The sequence below is a fragment of the Tenrec ecaudatus genome (genome assembly GCF_050624435.1).
Source record: "Tenrec ecaudatus isolate mTenEca1 chromosome 15 unlocalized genomic scaffold, mTenEca1.hap1 SUPER_15_unloc_1, whole genome shotgun sequence".
NCBI lineage: Eukaryota > Metazoa > Chordata > Mammalia > Afrosoricida > Tenrecidae > Tenrec > Tenrec ecaudatus.
In genome coordinates, this window is record NW_027457653.1 from 266,877 (window position 1) to 284,709 (window position 17,833).

General features: G+C 42.9%; 1 long non-coding RNA gene across 1 annotated transcript in view; it reads right to left on the minus strand.

Moving 5' to 3' along the window:
• LOC142435944 (uncharacterized) overlaps positions 1-10,179 on the minus strand; it is a 56,473-nt gene extending 46,294 nt beyond the window's left edge. Inside the window, exons 1-2 of the long non-coding RNA XR_012781680.1 lie at positions 10,004-10,179; positions 9,667-9,709 (exon numbers count right to left, since the gene is read on the minus strand). This is a non-coding gene — a long non-coding RNA (uncharacterized LOC142435944). The remainder of the gene's footprint in view (positions 1-9,666; positions 9,710-10,003) is intronic.
• Positions 10,180-17,833: the final 7,654 nt, after the last annotated feature.

Sequence of the window (17,833 nt, forward strand, 5' to 3'; positions counted from 1 at the left end):
AGGGCTTACTCCTATTCCTTTCAAACAGCTAAAAGAACTCAAGGTTGCTTGTGCCCAATATGGCCCAACTGCCTCTTTTACTCAATCTTTATTAGATACACTTTCCTTCGAGGTGCTTCCCGCCGCAGAATGGAAACAATTGGCTTTTGAAAATGCAAATACTGCCTGCCAGGCAGCGCTGAGACCTTTTGGAAAAAAGGGCAACCTGTCCGATTATATCAGACTATGCTCAGACATTGAACCTTTCTTTACTCAGGGGCTTGCGATAGCAGCTGCTTTGTAAGGAAAAACAGTAAAGGAGGGTTAATGATACTATGGAACTTATGGGAGCCCTGCAGGCTGGGCTCCCTTCCCCCTCTGCTATTCCAGCCAATACATATAAGATCATTTTAGATTTAAAAGATTGTTTTTATACCACGCCCTTGGATCCAAAATATTGTAAGAGATTTGCCTTTAGTGTCCCTTCCACCAACTTCAAAGAGCCTATGAAGAGATATCATTGGCTTGTTTTGCCTGGAGGAATGGCCCCAACCCGCTATTAATATGGGGAGGAGGGCATGTTTGGGTTTTTACACAGGATGCTGATGGAGCATGGGGGCTGCCTGAATGGTTGGTGCAGTTTGCAAACCATGCAGATGGTAATTTGCCTCAGAGTGCTTCTGGGGACATGGCTCAGTGAGAAGTACTAGGCTTAAGTTTCTGATCCACCACTCTTACTTCCTGCTGTCTGGGAAGGTCTGGAAATCAAGATGTGGGTTAATGACTCACGCCCTCCCTGTACAAAGTGAAGGAAATGTTATTCCACCCACTCCACAGTCTTTTTCCTCATGTAGACTAGAGATTCAAAAGAATAATAAAACCATATTGTGGAGATCGTGTCTCACAGACAAGCCCATCAGGTATAACGTCACAAAAGAGAGATATATCATCGATTGGTCTGTTAACCAGGACAATACTAAAAAAAAAAAACACTGCCAAATGGGAAAAGGGGCTGTCTGCAGGGCTTTGGTGGTCAGATTTGGGTTTTCCACAAACTCAGTGGTGGAAAATAGGGGCTGCTTAGGGGGACATGAAGCTTATGGGCCCTACCTCCAGACCACAGGGAAATGTTACTGCCTGCGTACCATCGCCTTATGTACTTTTGGCAGGGAATATTACTATAGATCATGATGACTCTAAGTTTAACAGGTCTTGTAATAACTGCAATTTGTCTAATTGTATTACCTGGTCCCCTGAAGGTATTGTCATCGCCATTTTATATCAACCTTCTTTTGTTATGCTGCCAGTGAATATTACTGGGCCTTGGTATTCAGAAAGAGGGTTACAGGTATTAGAAGAGACTGAAAAAGCATCAACCAGATTTAAGTGTTTTGTAGGTTTGCTTATAGCAAGTATTTTAGCTATATTAAGTTTAGTTGCTACTGCTACTACTGCAGCAATTGTACTTTCACAAATCTTACAAACTGCCCACTGTGGAAATGAATTATCCAAAGATGTGACTAATGTTTTGGGTACTCAAGAAGATATAGACAGGAAGTTAGAACAAAAAGTAAATGCTCTTTATGACATGGTCATGTATTTAGGAGACGAGGTGCAGGGGCTTAAGGCCAGGTCTAGTCTACAGTGCCATGCTGTACATACATGGATCTGTGTTACACCTAAATAGTACACTAACAGTCAGTATAGCTGGATTAAAGTGTAGAATCATCTTCAAGGTACTTGGCACAATGCTAATGAGTCTTTAGATTGATTACAACTCCATCAAGAAATATTAGCCATAAAAGATGCTAAGTCTCTTTATTTTGATGTCGACAAGGTTGCTGAGGATTGGCTCCAGCATTTTCAAGATTCTTTCCCTTCGTTAGGAAATCTCAGAGGCCTACCTCACATGCTTTTTCTCTAGTCACAGCGGGAGTGTGTGTATTGTTTATCTTATGCATACTCCCTATGATACTGCACAAGGTTATGGTTGAATTATTGGCTTTAGGAACAAAATTACAGGAAGTACACCTGCATACTTCACTCCCTCCCCAAACAGGAGTATAAGGCAGAGGCTGGTTAGTCAGACGGGTAAAATCGAGTCTGAGTATTCCAACCTAAGACAGGTCATAGTCTCCTGCAGACAGTGACTGATGACGGGTAAGGGCGATTTCAGGACTTCACAACCTAAGACAGACACAGTGATCTGCTGACGTTTTGAGTAAAGACGTCTTCAGTAAATAAAAAAGCGGGGGCTGTTGAAGGCCATTAAGACTCAGCTTTGAAACAGCTGATAACTCTCATGAACTATGTGTCAGTGTTTGCTGATTTCTTCTGTGACTTTACGTTTTGAACATACTGTTAAGAACAAGAACAACAAAAAAAAAAGAACAAGAAAGTATGCAAAGTCTGGGAAGATACGTTGTTTAATTTTCTCAGGGATGTCTGCCTTGGCAGAAGACAAAATTGCTATGTGTAGCAAATGTGCTTGCTTAACAATGAGATAATAAACCCCGGGTTGTTTCTGCATGGATAAAAGGAGTATGTAAAACAAACCCGAAGCTTCAGTATTCACTGTTGCCCTCCCAATACTTTTAATCTCTTCTTTTTACCCTAATAATCATTCCCCCTCTTTCAGGACGGTTTGACTCCTGAGCTGGCTACGACAGCCCCTCCTTGATCAAAATTCTTCATCTAAAGCTTGAGTAAATTTTAACTCCTTCCAGAAAAAAATTGGTTGGTGTATAGAAAAAAGACCAAACAAACAAATATCCTGAATACTGAAAGTATAACAGTCAAGAGATCAATCATTGCATTAGATAAATCTGCTGAACAATGCCTCTTTAGAGTATTGAAAGGAAAAGATATTACCTGGAGGACTGGTTTCACCTGACCAAAGCAGGCTATTGTCAATTGACTCTTGTGCATTTGAAAGATGAACAAAGGAAGGCTGAAGAAGAATGAATATATTAGAATTGTAGTTCTGGACAAGAATGTCCCACATACCATGGACATGCAAAGGACAAACAAGTCTGTTTTGGAAGATGTAATGTCAGAGTGCTACTTAGAGGCAAGGATGGTGAGAGTTCATATTATATACTTTGGACATATATCAGAAAAGATCATTCCTCGAAAAGGATATTTTGTTTGGTAAAGATGACGGGCAGTGAAAAACATGAATCCCACTACCAAATGGATTAACAAAGTGACTGCGACAAATGGTTCACCAAACCCGAAGAATGATATTCCTGCTCAAATTGCCTAATGCACAGAGAGGACCATAGGGCCATCCCAATCACAAGACACGGCATCCCTTAATGACCCACAGCGCTATGAGGGACAACACTGTGGCACACTGTGGGAAATGTGCTCGATCTGACTTCACCACACTGGGGCAAAACTCTAAGGGCATGCAACAGAGCAGCAAGAGGAGCAAAGCAATGAAGTGCCCGGGAAATACAAAAAAACAGACTGAGTGGCCAAGGCATGGTACCACATCAGACTCAACCAACAGTAAAATACTCCTAATGATCAACGAACAAACCTGGAATGATTCTTAAGTCTTTTCTCTTTTTTTCCGGTGGTTGCTTCCTTTTTTGTTGTTGTTATTTTGTTCTGTCTTGTTTCTGTGCTTATTATTGTCTCCGCATGTCTATCTAGATAAGATTGGCAGGATAAACACACCAGAGGAGACAACAATGGGGCTGATGGTTCTGGGGGGGGGGGATAAAGGAAACAGGGAAGTGGGGGAAAGGAAGTGGCTGTAAGCCTGGGGTCAAGGGCACAACAAGTGATCTAAAATCGACGTTGAGGAGAGTGTAGGATGCCTGGTAGGGCGTGATCAAGGGCAATGTAATGAGAGGAATTACTGAAAACTGATGAAGGCCAAACATGATAGTGGGACAAGAGGAAAGTAAAAGGAAATAGAGGAAAGAAGTAGGAGACAAAGGGCATTTATAGAGTTCTAAATACAGTCATTTACATATGTACACATATATATGACAAAAGGGTAACATATCTATGTAAATATATTTAAATTTTAAGTATAAAAGTAGCAGATAGACATTGGACCTCTACCCCAGTACTCTCTCAATGAAAGAAGACTTTGTTCTAATAACCTGGCATTCCATGATGCTCAGCTTCCTGACACAATCGATTAAGACAAAATGGTGCAGAAGCAAATATGGTGAAGAAAGCTGATGCTGCCTGGCTATCAAAAGATATAGCTTCTGGGGTCCTAAAGGCCATCAAACTGAGAAGCTACAAAGTCCACATGGAAGAAGCACACAAGCCTGTGTGATCATGAGGTGTCAATAGGATCAGGTATCTGGCATCAGAGACACAGAACAAAAAATCCTATCAATTTGAAAGAGGGGTAGTGTGGAGTGAGACCCAAAGTCCATCTGTAGGCAATTGGACACCCCCTTACAGAAGGGTGTGTTACACAGAAACAAAACCAGGACACTTGTGAATATATATAGATATGTGCATACATACATCTATTACATATACAATATATAATCATTATATATAAAACCATTATATATTATTATTTATTCTATATAATGGATAGACATATAAAGCACAAAAGAATAGAGCAGCTAATTTGTTCACACAGCTGTCCAGAGTGCTCAGTTCAACTCACTTCCGTGAAACATTTAATATACTGGAAGTCCTTCAACTCATGAGGGCCACTGGGTCCAAGGTCAAGGAAGCAGACAGGTGAGTCTTATGTACGGCAATGCAGGCAGTCTGGACACAGGCAGCAAACAAAGGGCAGATCATCAACAAAGAGCAAGAAGATAGGATCCAACAGTCCCAAGCTCAAGTGATGCATACATCAGCAACATGATGAAGCACTTCTCAAAGGAACCTCAAGCTCTAGCGACATGATCCACAGGTTGTTAGGCCAACACTTAGTGTAGCTCACAAGTTGTGGCAGAGAACTAGCAGGCGCACCCTGATCTGATGAGAAGAGTGCAAGAGAGAGAGAGGCACGGTTTGCCTAGCCATTTATCTCTTTGCCCTCCAATCAAACTGCAACATTATTTATACCATGTTCCTATGAGCCAGGTTGGCACAATAAACTAACCTATCAGAATGGGTCACAAGGATGAGCCAGTTAGGGTTCAGTATAACACCTATGAAACATACAACTTTTCTCTAGTTGTTTAGTGCTCCCCCCACCCCACAATCATGACCCCAAATCTACTGTACGAAACTGGCTAGACCAGAGAATGCACATGGGTACCGAAAAGAGCTAGAAACACAGGGAATCAAGGGCAGATAAACCCATCAGGACCAATAATCAGAGTGGCAATACCAGGAGAGTAAGGGGTAGGTGAGGGGTGAAAGGGGAAATGAACACAATGATCTACATATAACCCCTTCTCAGGGGGATGGACAACAGAAAAGTGGGTGAAGGGAGACATCAGACAGTATAAGACACGAAAAAGCAATAAAAAATTATAATTTATCAGGGCTTCATGAGGGAAGAATAAAATGAGCTGATACAGCGCTCAAGTAGAAAGAAAATGTTTTGAAAGTGATGATAGCAACATGTACAAATGTGTGTAACACAATTGATATATGCATGGATTGTAATACAAGCTGTACAAGCCCCTGATAAAATGAGTTAAAATAAATAAATTTTTTAAAAACATGCGTTCATCCTCAATTATGAGGATGGCACAGGAGAGTGCAATGTTTTGTTCTGTTGTGCAATGGGTCCCAGTGAGATGGCACTGACTCAATGACAGCTGATATGACAACAGTCTCAGAAACCACAAATATACACCCAGCGCAAACACAAAGACATTAGTGTGTTATGTTTACAAAAGATATTATTTCTCTCATGAAAAAAAGGGAAGAGGTTTCTTCAGTTAAAAAAAGTTGGAACAAACAAGGTGACAACAAAATCACTGAGGCATTTCCACCCCTCATTAGTCCATTCTTTTGGTGAGCTGAAGGCAGTTCTCTAAGGGCCTCACAGCATGCCAGGTGGCAGAGTACTTTCAGGAACATGGGCTCTAGTCTAAAACAACACACTCACTAAGTGGTGAGCAGCTATTTGTCTGTCTAGGAAACTGTAAATCATGCAGTCCTGTACACTGAGGGTTCAGCTGGAAGTTCAGAGGATCCAGCAGAGCAAGAGACTGACAATAATTACTCACTGGATTGCAGGATGCTTAGAAGGTCTATAATCAATTGAATCAAAATAAAATTTCTTGAGAAACTTCCAGCCTAACTGTAAGATAGATGAAAACTAAAAATTCTGGCAGCTAGAGTATTCACATAAGATTAATAAGCACTTTTTTACTGTTTTGTTGCTTAAGTTCAACTTATTGGGTTCCAACATAACAATAGTTTTTAGAGCACTTAGTAACATTTTCTATGAGACAAGAAATAACCTGATACCCATGTCAGATGACGATATTTTAAGAAAACTATAGACGAGTGTTGATAATGGATCTGAATGAAAAAGTTATTTTTAAAATAGGAAACTGAGTCAGACAATATATTAAAATAAGCATGCATCAAGATTAATTCTAATTCATCCCAGAATTGATTTAACACAAGAAAATGAACACTCAAATATGCCTAGTGATGGGGGAAAAGTCAATTATCTAAATTGACACAGAATGAATAATAAACAAAGTAAAAAGCTTTTCATGTTAAAAAAAAACAACTACAAATCTAACATGAAATAGGTAAAACTCAATATGCTAATATACATTCTTGTAAAAAAAACTTTGAAAATGTCACATGTAAGAGAAAGAGAAAAAAGTTCACCCCATCGCAGAATCAGGATAAACATACATATCCATTTTCACCACTCATATTAAAAATGATACTAGCTAGATTGATCAGAAAAAAAGAATTAATAAAAAGAAGAAAATGACTTCCAAAAAGAAGAAAAGAAAATTCCTTATTCATCATAAATTGAAGATGTCATGTAAAAAAGTTGCCAATTGAAGGCAAACAAGCGGCCATCTAGCTCGGAAACAACAAAGCCCACAGAGAAGTGCGCAACCTAAGCGAATACAAGGTGTTGAACGGACCAGGTGGCAGACACCAAGAACAAAAACCATCATTGTGTGATCACCTTCCTCTAATCTCTGGGGGATGGGCAATGGGAAGGTGGGTGAGGGGAGAGGCCTGGAAGTATAAGATAACATAATAATTTATAAACTATTAAGGGTTCATGGGGGAGGGGAGAGCGGGGAGGGAAGGGAAGGGATAAAAAGGAAAACGAGCTGATTCCAGGAACCCAAGTGGAAGGAGAATTTTGAGAATAACGAGGGCAACTAATGTATAAGGGTGCTTTACTCAATTGATATATTTATGCATTGTGATAAGGGTTGTATGAGCCCCAATAAAAAGATTTATTAAATTTTTTAAAAGTTGCCAAATAGGTCATAAATACTATATATAGGTAGTAAATGTTAAAATGTTCTAGGCAACATTTCAACACACAAAAATACTTGGTACTTAAATCCCTAATGATAAACTGCTAATCTCCAACTCCCAAACCATTAACCCTTACATATTAAGATGCTGACCATCTTTCAAACACACCTATACCCTTCTAAAACACAAGAGGAGGAGGAGGTGATGCTGTTTGCCAGAGAGCAGGGAGAGCCGGCCAGCCTGCCTGCAGGGCTAAAATGGGCAAAAGCAGTACTAGGAGATTTATATATGCAGTTAGCAGGTAGCACACATTTTGCCCTAACAAAACTACTGGTAAACATCCTTAGTTGTTATCAAAAAGGATACTACAAAAACGTGTATGGTACACACACATGCACTTATGTACACACCAAAATCACATAAATAATGAAATTGAAAATAGATTTTTGTGTGTGTGAAACATTTTGAAACAATGATAAGATCTACAAAAATAAAATGGGATCCAACTCAACTATTCAAGTTTGTGAGACAGGTGGGAAAGCCTGGGGACCCCAGGGTGGGAGAGTGCCGACAGCGGGCCAGGGATCCAAACGGCATGCTGACACACAAGTGCACAATGTGAGCATCTCCAACCCATTTTCCTAACAGGACCTCCTCATTGACCACCTAGGTAGTGTCGAGAAAAACAAGTCCCCACTCAGTGGCTGGCCTACACACCTTTTCCAGCAGGTGGCTGCCCGGGGTTCAAGGCTAGGGGCGATCAGGGAGTGTGGAGGCAGCTCCAATCATTCCCTCTCACCTCCTTCCTCTCTCCTGTCCTCCCTCCTCTACTCCTGCCCCTCACCCCTCCACCCCCATCTTACAAGGAAGATTAGATCAAATCATCCGACATTGAAGGATTAAAAAGTGACATCACTATGAACACTTGGCCACCACAAGCCAGTTATCCCTGTGGTAACTTTTCCAACACTTCCTGCTGAAACCCCAACAGGTCAGAGGGATCTAGAGGTCCTTCTTTCATGGTCTAAATTCCTACTAAAAATCAAGATCCAGTGAGCTTCAACAATTTCTGCTCCAGGGGAGGTTTCTGTCCTCCCTCAGCTCGCCTTAGGACACCTACATTACCTTTACCAGGTGTACCGTCCCAGTCAAACAACCCACCTGACCCTGCTAAGTCCCTGCCTGCTCCAGGGAGGAGTCCCAAGGAGGCTGCAGCTAAGGCTCAAAGGGAGCACAGCAAGAAATGCCAATGCAGCGGCAAGGAGACCTACTGTGTGTTATGTGCACAAGATGCTCCAGTAGGTCCACTCAGACTCCAGTATCTCGTTCAGGGCCATGAGCGTTGTGCACTCGTTGATCAAAGACACCTTTGGGCACATCGCCGACCAGGCATCTCAACTGGCACCTTCCAAACTACTCCACCATCACAGCCTGCGACATCCTGGTGACCATGAGCCTGCTGCTGCCTGGACAGCTGGCAGAGGCGCCTTGGCCAAGGGCCCCAGGGCCAACGCCCACTACACCAGCCCCAAATAAATTGTCCTTCAGCCTCACAACGTTCAAACGCCAAGGGCCCATTTCAGGGTCACTTCCAGTTTCATCCCCCAAATAGAGGTTGAACACCTTAACATTACCTTGTTTTTGGTTCCTTTGTTTCAGTTTGGTTTTTGATTCTTCTGTGCATAGTTTAGTTAGATTACTTTTGTGATGGAGAGCATCTTTCTTTCTTTTTAACATGTTTTGGGGCACTTAATCCACATATCCCACATAATCCCACAATTCAGCCATTTTAAGCATTCCACAATCATTACCACAATCGATTTCACATCGTCTATTTTCCCACTATGATTAAATCGCCTTTAAGCAGACTTATTAGTCACCTTCAGTTGTAGTGTTCAGTCCCCTCAATCCTTCATTCTTACTCCCCAAGTCCCCTCACCCTCCCCAACTCCGCCAGCGACCCACCCCGACCCCACCCAGGCATCCTTACAGACACTCGCATGTTATTTCATCTCTAGGCATCCACTCCTTTTGTGCTTCACAAACTGAACCCAACAGAAACAATAAAGAATAGAAAGGAAATGAAATGGGAATGATTTTAAAAACCTTAGTAATATATAGATAGAAATAAAAACAAAGAGTAAGAAGAAAGGGCGGCCACCAATATTTTAAAGCCAGGGAAGACGTTTCTGTCACGGACCAGCAAGAGATCTTGCGCCTAGAACAGACTCTGGTCGGGTCCAGAGAGAGGTCAGCAGAACAAGATCCCCGGCTCACCTTTGAGCTGAGGAGGCGCAAGGAGTCTCGGGAGGAGGCATCGCTGTGCGGAAGGAAACAAGGGAGGGGGGTTAGGAGACCCGCAAAGAGAGAATCAGGGAACCCCGAAGCCCCAAACCCCAGCCGGGATCCCCTTTCTCCAACAGGGACTCCCACCATGAACCACAACCAATCTGAAAGCAGGGAAATAGGACCGGCCTTGGGGACACCCGCCCACCTCTCACCAAGAGAAGCGCTGGCAGGGTTCCTGGGGGAGAGAAAGGGCGCTTGCACCCTAGTCAGCTGGACTAAAACAGCCTCCGCCCACATACATGTCCCGGAGCCCAGAGCCTCCCACCTGGGAGCGCCGGCAACAGGGTGCTCAGGCTGTGGGCGCTTCTCTGGCACCGCAAGCAGAGCACCGACAGTGGAATCCTTGCAGTGAGTTGCAGTTCAGAATAAGACACCGCCACTTCCGGCCCTGTCTGGGCGTGACCCGGGGTGGGAGGAGCTGGCGGGGTCAGAGAGGGGTAGGGGTCTGCCTTCACTTCCTCTCAAGGCAGCTCTTTCCCCGCCCATTTCTGCTGAGATGCCAGCACAGGCGCCTGGTGAGGGGGTGGGCGGGGCCTGGCCGGCTTGGGGCGGGGCTCGGGGAGGAGCCAGAGAGGAGAGAGGCGGTCCACGCCAAAGGGTCCACACCTGTGGCTGAAACTCCAGCGGCAAAGACTCAGATAACAATGGCTGAGGCACCAGTAATTTGGCCCTTTGCAGAGGGAGTGCATGGGTGACATGGTTGAGATAGAACCATGTACGTTGGGTGTGGATGTGCATCCTCCTAACAAACTGGAAACACCCAAACCCCCAACTCTGCCAAAGTGTTAATGGGGCTGAAGCAAGAACTGAGGGTCCCTGCTTAACATATGAGTTCAAACAGTTACCGTACCATGGGCTCAGAAGATAAAGGGGGGCCTGGCCTCTATCACTTTCTGTTTATAAGGACAGGACTCCCTCATATGCAAATTATCTTTCAGGCACTAGGGTACAATTTCACCCTTGGGGTGGGAAAACTATCAGTTCTCTTCAGACAGGGCTGTGGGTCTCTTGGGAAACAGAGCTGTGGTCTAAAGATGCTATTGCTGTGTGTTCTGCTGTGCCTGTGACAGTTCCCCAAGGTGAGAGATTCAGATATCCGACCTGGGTCTATGGAGATAGTTGTGACTGACATGGAATTTTCTTTTTTTAATTTGCAGGCGTCCTGTCCCAGGTGCAGCTTCAGGAGTCGGGTCCAGGACTGGTGAAGCCCTCCCAGAAGCTGTCCCTCACCTGCATTGTCTCTGGTTTCTCCATAACAAGCAGTGGTTACCCGTTGGAGCTGGATCCGCCAGACCTCGGGGAAGGGGCTGCAGTGGATGGGGTGCATAGATTATGGTGGTAATACAGGTTATAACCCGTCCTTCCAAAGCCGACTCTCCATCACCAGAGACACATCGAAGAATCAGTTCTCCCGGCAGCTGAGCTCCGTGACCGCTGAGGACACGGCTACGTATTACTGTGCAAGGAGCACAGTGAGGGGAAGTCAGTGTGAGCCCAGACACAAACCTCCCCTGCAGGGAAGACACTGGGCAGCAGGGGGCGCAGAGAACACAGCCTTAGACAGGCACAGATGGATGACAGGGAGGATTTCCTGTTGGAATTAGGGCTTTCTCACTTAACTCTTAGCCTCCCCTGGCACAGGTTTTCATTTTGCCATCTTTTTATCTATTTTACATTGGGATGCAAAGTTCAATGTCAGTAGTTTGAAATCACCAGCTCCTCCAAGCGAGAAAGATGAGGCTGTTTGCTCCTCCAAAAGATTAACAGTGTCTGACACCCTACGGAGCAGTTCTACTCTGTCCTAGAATCACTGTGATTCGGGATTCAACGGTGCCAATGGCTTATAGTTATCGAATTTCTGAATTTGCATCTTGTTTTGTTTATTTATGTCCATTAATTTGTTTTCTGTGTATTCTGCATTGTGTTTAATCATACTTCATATTATTATCAGGAATTGTTCTATTTTTAAAAATTGTTCTATTTTTTCCATCATCCTGGTCTCCACAAAACTTCATATATCGTATTCTCATTTTAATTATATCATCCTTTTCTGTGACATCTTTTATATTATTTTAAAAATCTTTCTTAACATGTTAATGGTTTTCCTTTTAAATATATTTTTCCTGATTGTGCTCCAATTTACAAGGTTCTTTTATAAAAATAACCTTATTCTCCCTTCAAGTTGAATTACTCCCCTTCTTGTGTACTGCACACATATAACTGTTGATTTCTGTTAAACCAGTGTCGGAAGTCACTGACAAAAGCTCAGCTCACACACAGGCTCTGTGTGCAACAGTAGTTTGCTCACAGAGAAGAGACAGAGCCGGCTCACCATCAGAGTAGGCAGCAGTCCTCACAGCCAGTGGTTTCACTCTGTGGCCAGTGCAGGGAGGGAGGTTTGCAAGCATCCCTCCTTTGTGCTGCAGTTGAAGAACAGCAAACATAGAGAAATAAGGCTGTGCTGTGAGCTGAAATCTCCTTGAAGGCAGGGAGTAGGTGTTTTTTGTTGTTTCTTGCTGTATTCAATATCATGCATATGACAAGCAGTTTGCGTGTTCAGCATGAGCCACAGGGCGTGTTGCAGGACACCAGCTACTAAAGAGTGCTTTTGGATCCAGAATATCCTGAGAAAGGCAGTCAACTGACAAGATCCTCACATTCCAGTAGCCAGACTGACACATCCGAAGCACACCTAGGTCTGTTATGGATTCCGAGGAAGGGCTGCTGACTGCACTTGGACTGCCTGCTTCCTCAATTTAAATTCTTATTGGAGTTTATCTCATGTATTTTGTCATTGGGGGATAGCATTCTTGAATTTCAGCGATATGTTTTTCTTTTTGATGGTAGATGAAAGCCAGAATTGATTAACATAAAGAGACAGCAAGTAGAATAAGGGTTTCTGGGACTACAGTGGAGTGGTGGTGGTGGTGGAATAAAGGGAGATGGTGCCACTAGTTGAGAAAGGAAGATGATGTTTTCAAGCTAATTGGGGTAGCAGTTGTATAATACTGCTTGATGCACTTGAACTACGGATGGATATGACAACTACATTTGCTCCCAATAAAACAGATTTGGAGGAAAAGTGAGACAATAAATAAAATATTAAATAAAGAATATTTATTCCATTGCTAACACTTTTTATAAATTCAAATTTCTGGCTTATATCATAATCTCTTTTCTGATTGAATATTTTAGCTAGTCTTTTGAAATGTTGTACCAGCAACACTCTCCATCAGTTTCTAATTGTGAGTAAAAAATGAAAACTATGTCATATTCTAAGTTATTTTTATCATATATGTGCTACAAAATAATATTTTCAACATTCTTCTCATACATAATTCAATGGAGAGGTACATAGTTTATTGTGCCAACCTGGCCGATAAAGACTTATGGGGTCAATTGAAGGGCCGAGGGATAAATGGCTTGGTGAGCCTCGCCTTTCTAGTTCTAGGGTCACTTGTTTTCTGATGGTCAGACAAGGGTGCAGCTGCCTTAGACAGTTCCCTGCTTCATCTGGCAAGGCTCACTTCCTGCAAGAACATCCCTTAAGAGAAGCTGCATGGACCTACCCCCATGAAGCCCTGAGTGCTAGAACAGCTGAGGGGTGACCCTGCCTGTGCTGAGATGCTTACACATTCTCTTACTTGGCTTTCTTCCTGCCATCGGCCTCATTGTGCATGTTTTGTGAGATGGAAGAAGACTTTGTGGATTGGTGTTGGGCATATGGGCTAATGTTGGAGTTGTGGGCTTGGGTACCACTGAGTTAGGATGTTTTCTTGATGTGCACTTAACCTTTATATAAAACTCTCTTATACATATGAGTTTCTGTGGATCATTTATCTAATGTACCCAGACTAACACAAATGGCATTAGATTATTATTGTGTTCAACAATTACCAACAGCTGCAAAATTCCCTCCCAAAAGCATCACAGAAACCCATAAAAAGAATTCTCACTTGACAATTTCTTCCTTAACATGGAATAAATAACTCTATAACTCTCTTGCTTGAATTACTTTGAATAGAAATCTGCTTTAAGTATGGTTCCTATTTCTGTGGACAGAATGAACCCTAACCTCTGTTTAATACTTTGATTGTCTTTCAGGCAAATGTCTTTCTTGATTGATATTTTATTGTGGCATATATCTCATAACAATATCTATATAAATATCTACATGAATCGATCTCACTTCATTTCACTGCAACCAATTCAGAGTGTTCGCAACTTGTATCATTCTCTATGGCCCAAGCTTTTCACGGTGAGTGAGAGTCAGTGTGAGTCCAGACAGAAAACCAGTCTCAGGGAGAAAGCAGACTTGCATGGATGCTAAGGACCCACCAGCTCTGGACCAAGAGAAGACAGAAGTGAAGACAGGAGTCTGGGTAAGGACTGCAGTGCCTGGTCAGCTAGAACTGCTGTGCTGACCACTATGGTAGCTCTACTGCCCATGGCAGGAAACCTGCAGAGACAACTCCAGGTAATACTCCTGACCAAGAGTCTGAAAGCTCAGTACCAGAAAAGAATGTTGCTGAGGTAGCCACAGATGTGGAAGACAGTGTAAGTCCAGGAAACGCCTCTTGCTGTTAGCAGGCGCCTCTCAAAATACACTGAGCCCAATGCCCACCCTCGGTACTAACTCATGAGAGGATAAATGCACTTTTTCTTATTTCTGTGGTTTCTTTTAACCACACAATAACCATATTGTTAGGAAACCTTTTATTCCAACTCTAAATCTAGAAGATAGGGTTAAAGTATTTTTACTCCTTTCTAAATATTCTGAAATATCATAGGGCCAAGGAGCTTTATGGATGACATACTCTTGTTTCCCTATGTGTTCAGATGTATGGAAAGATTCAGGTAGGCCTGGTCTTGTTACCTAAACATCGTTAGGATAGAGATTGTCTTTAATTTCAATAGAACATCTGGGTATTTTGATGGAAATGACATAAAGCTACATTAAACATGAAATCTGCACAGATGTTTGTATGATTGCTAGAGTGAAGACCTCAGGGAGAAGACTGTATTCTCCCATGGCTGTCAGGGTAGCCAGCGCCTCACAAATCATCCCAGGTCTGGTAGGCACAATTGTACAGTGATAATAATTAAAGATTATAGTAAACTCATAGAGAAATACAGGCGATAGAAGAAAGAGTAAAATGATGGAATCAGACAAATTTCATGTTAGCATGCTCACCGTAGCCCCGCTCGGTGATTCCCATAGAGATGGGAGACCTGAGGGCAGGAGAGTGAGGGGAAGGAGAACAAGGGGAGAGGGGACACGGAAGCGAGGACCGCAGAGGAGAGCACCACGGGAGAGAGATTCTTTATTTCTAACCAAGATTTATATACCTTTGAGGGTGTGCAAGCCCCCTAATTTCAGGTAAAGACACACATCACAGGGAGGGGTCATACTATAGGTAATACAGTAATGAGAGGATGAAAATCTAGGGGTATACAGGCAATAGGAAGGGGAGGGATTGGGGTATACCTGTGCCAAGATGGACGGATCTCAGATTCAGGATGGCAGCCTAACTTTGGATGTCACTGAGCAGGTTTGACCACTTCTCTGGCTCTCCATGGAAACAATTACCTCCCACAATACGCTGGCAAATAGCCTCTAATGTTTGGCATATTTTTAGGGAAGACAAAGCTGGGGAAAAGTCTTTTTAGATTACACACTTGGACACCACCATTCTGCCCTTTCCACCTTTTTACATACAACCGCACCTCCCACATGCAAATACCTAATATGCATTCAGATGAAACCACAGCATACATGTACTTAAAGTCATATGCCTTCTCACCCTGGAGAGCATTCCTTTATCATGAATCTCAGCCACATGAACATGAATTGTGTATGGCTTTTCTTGTTTCTGGTGGCAACTCTGGGAGGTGAGTGCTTCAGAGATTCGTACATGAAGTCTGAGATTACAGCATTTGAGCACACGACTCACTGTGTTTGTCTTTATACCCAGGTATCCTGGCCAAGGTGCAATTATGAGTCAGGTCTTGGACTGGTGAAGCCCTCACAGACCCTGTCTCTCACCTGTACTGTCTCTGGATTCTCTTTAACCAGCTATGGTGTGTACTGGATCTGCCAGGCCCCAGGAAAAGGACTGGAGTGAGTTGGTGATATACGGGGTGATGGGAGCACAGACTATAATCCAGCTCTCCAGGCCCAAGTCAGCATCACCTGGGCACCTCCAAGAGCCAAGTTTATTTAAAACTGAGCTCTGTGAATCCTGAGGACACAGCCGTGTATTACTGTGCTAGAGACACAGTGATGGGAAGTCAGTGTGAGCCCAGACACAAACCTTAGTACATCAGGTCATGGTTTAAGCAGATGCAAGAGACTTAGGTCAGTGATGCTTTCCTCTCAGACGCTGTGGTTCCCTCGCCTTGTCAGCACCTCTCTAGGGACCATTGTGCAGAGTGTGATTCTAGGGAATCTCCAGGCATCTGACCATACTTCTTTTTATAGGGATGGCCTTTATTTACCATCTACCCAAAGGCAGACTTCACAACAATATGTACTCAGATCTCAGTTTACAATTCAGGATACTAACTAGTGCCATTTGTTGTCAAGTTAAAAATATTAAAAGAAAACCAAACCCAAACCCACTGCCATTATTTCAATGCCAATTTATAGTGAGTTTCTGATTTTTACTGATGTAGAATCCCCTGTCTTTCTTCCATGGAGTGGCTAGTAGTTGCAAACTGGTGAATGCAAATCTTAGCACAATGCATAACCACTATGCCACCAAAACTCCTTATAAAAATATTAACGCAGTATAAAATTCTTATGTGAGCCTCAAATTTTCTCCAATCCATCAGCTGCATGTCCAATATTTTCATTCCAGTGAATACTCACAAATATATGTTTATGTAATAATTTTAACTTACAATAACCTGCATAATATTTTGTTAGGGATCTTTAAGTTGGCTTAAGTTCACAGTGATCACATGAACAACAGTGAGGTGGTTAGTTTATTGTGCAATGTAGCGGATAAACACGTGGTGTTAATTGAAGGGCAGAGTGCTAAATGGCTCGGTGAGCCTCATCTTTCTAGTTCTCGGGTCTCTTGTTTTCTGATGGTTGGACCAAGGTGCAGCTGCCTTAGCCAGTTCCCTGCTTCAGCTGGCAAGGGTTACTTCCTGCAAGACATCCCTGAGAAGAAGCCACATGAACCCACCCCAATGCACCCTAGATACTGGAGCAGCCATGTTGAGACCTCTGCCAGAGCTGAGATGCTTACACATTAATTGACTCAGCTTTCCTCCTGCAGTCGATGTCAATACATGTATTTTTGAGATGGAAATGGACTTTGTGGATTGGTGTTGAACGTATGGGCTAATGTTGGACTTGTGGGCCTGCGCAGCACCGGTTGGGGATGTTTTCTTGATGTGCACTTGCCTTTATATAAAACTCTCTTATACATATGAGTTTCGTTGGATTTGTTTCTCTAAAGTACCCAGACTAATACAAACAGGATGAAATACTGCCCGAAAGTGCGCCATCCTTACAATCATCCCTCTCTTTGGACTCATCATTGCAGCCTTAGGACAATCAGTCCCATTGAAAGTCTCTCACATTTTCATTGACATTCTACTTTACCAAGTACAAGATCATTCTCTGGGTTCTGGTTCTCCTTAATGTCATGCCCAAATAAGTGAGTTACAATCTTATTTGAATGATTACAAGAATTAAACAAGATGTGTTTACTCCAAGACAGACCTGCTTGTCCTTCAGGCAGCCCATGACAGATTTAATATTATTCTCTAACACCATGTGCTATTCTGGGTATACTAGAGAAACAAATCCAGGGAGAAACTCACATGTGTGTAAGAAAGAGTTTTATATCAAAGAGTATTTGTATATTAAGAAAACATCCCAGCTCAGATCAAGTCCATAAGTCCAATATTAGCCCCTATGTCTGATATCAGTCTATAAATTCTTCTTCAGATTCATGAAACACATGCAATGATGTAGATAACAGGCCGGTGGGTGGAAAGTCTTCTGGTTCTTATGGTGATGGAAGCATCTCAGCACTGTCATGGGTCTGCACATGGCCCCTCCAGTTCCAGGGCTCTAGCT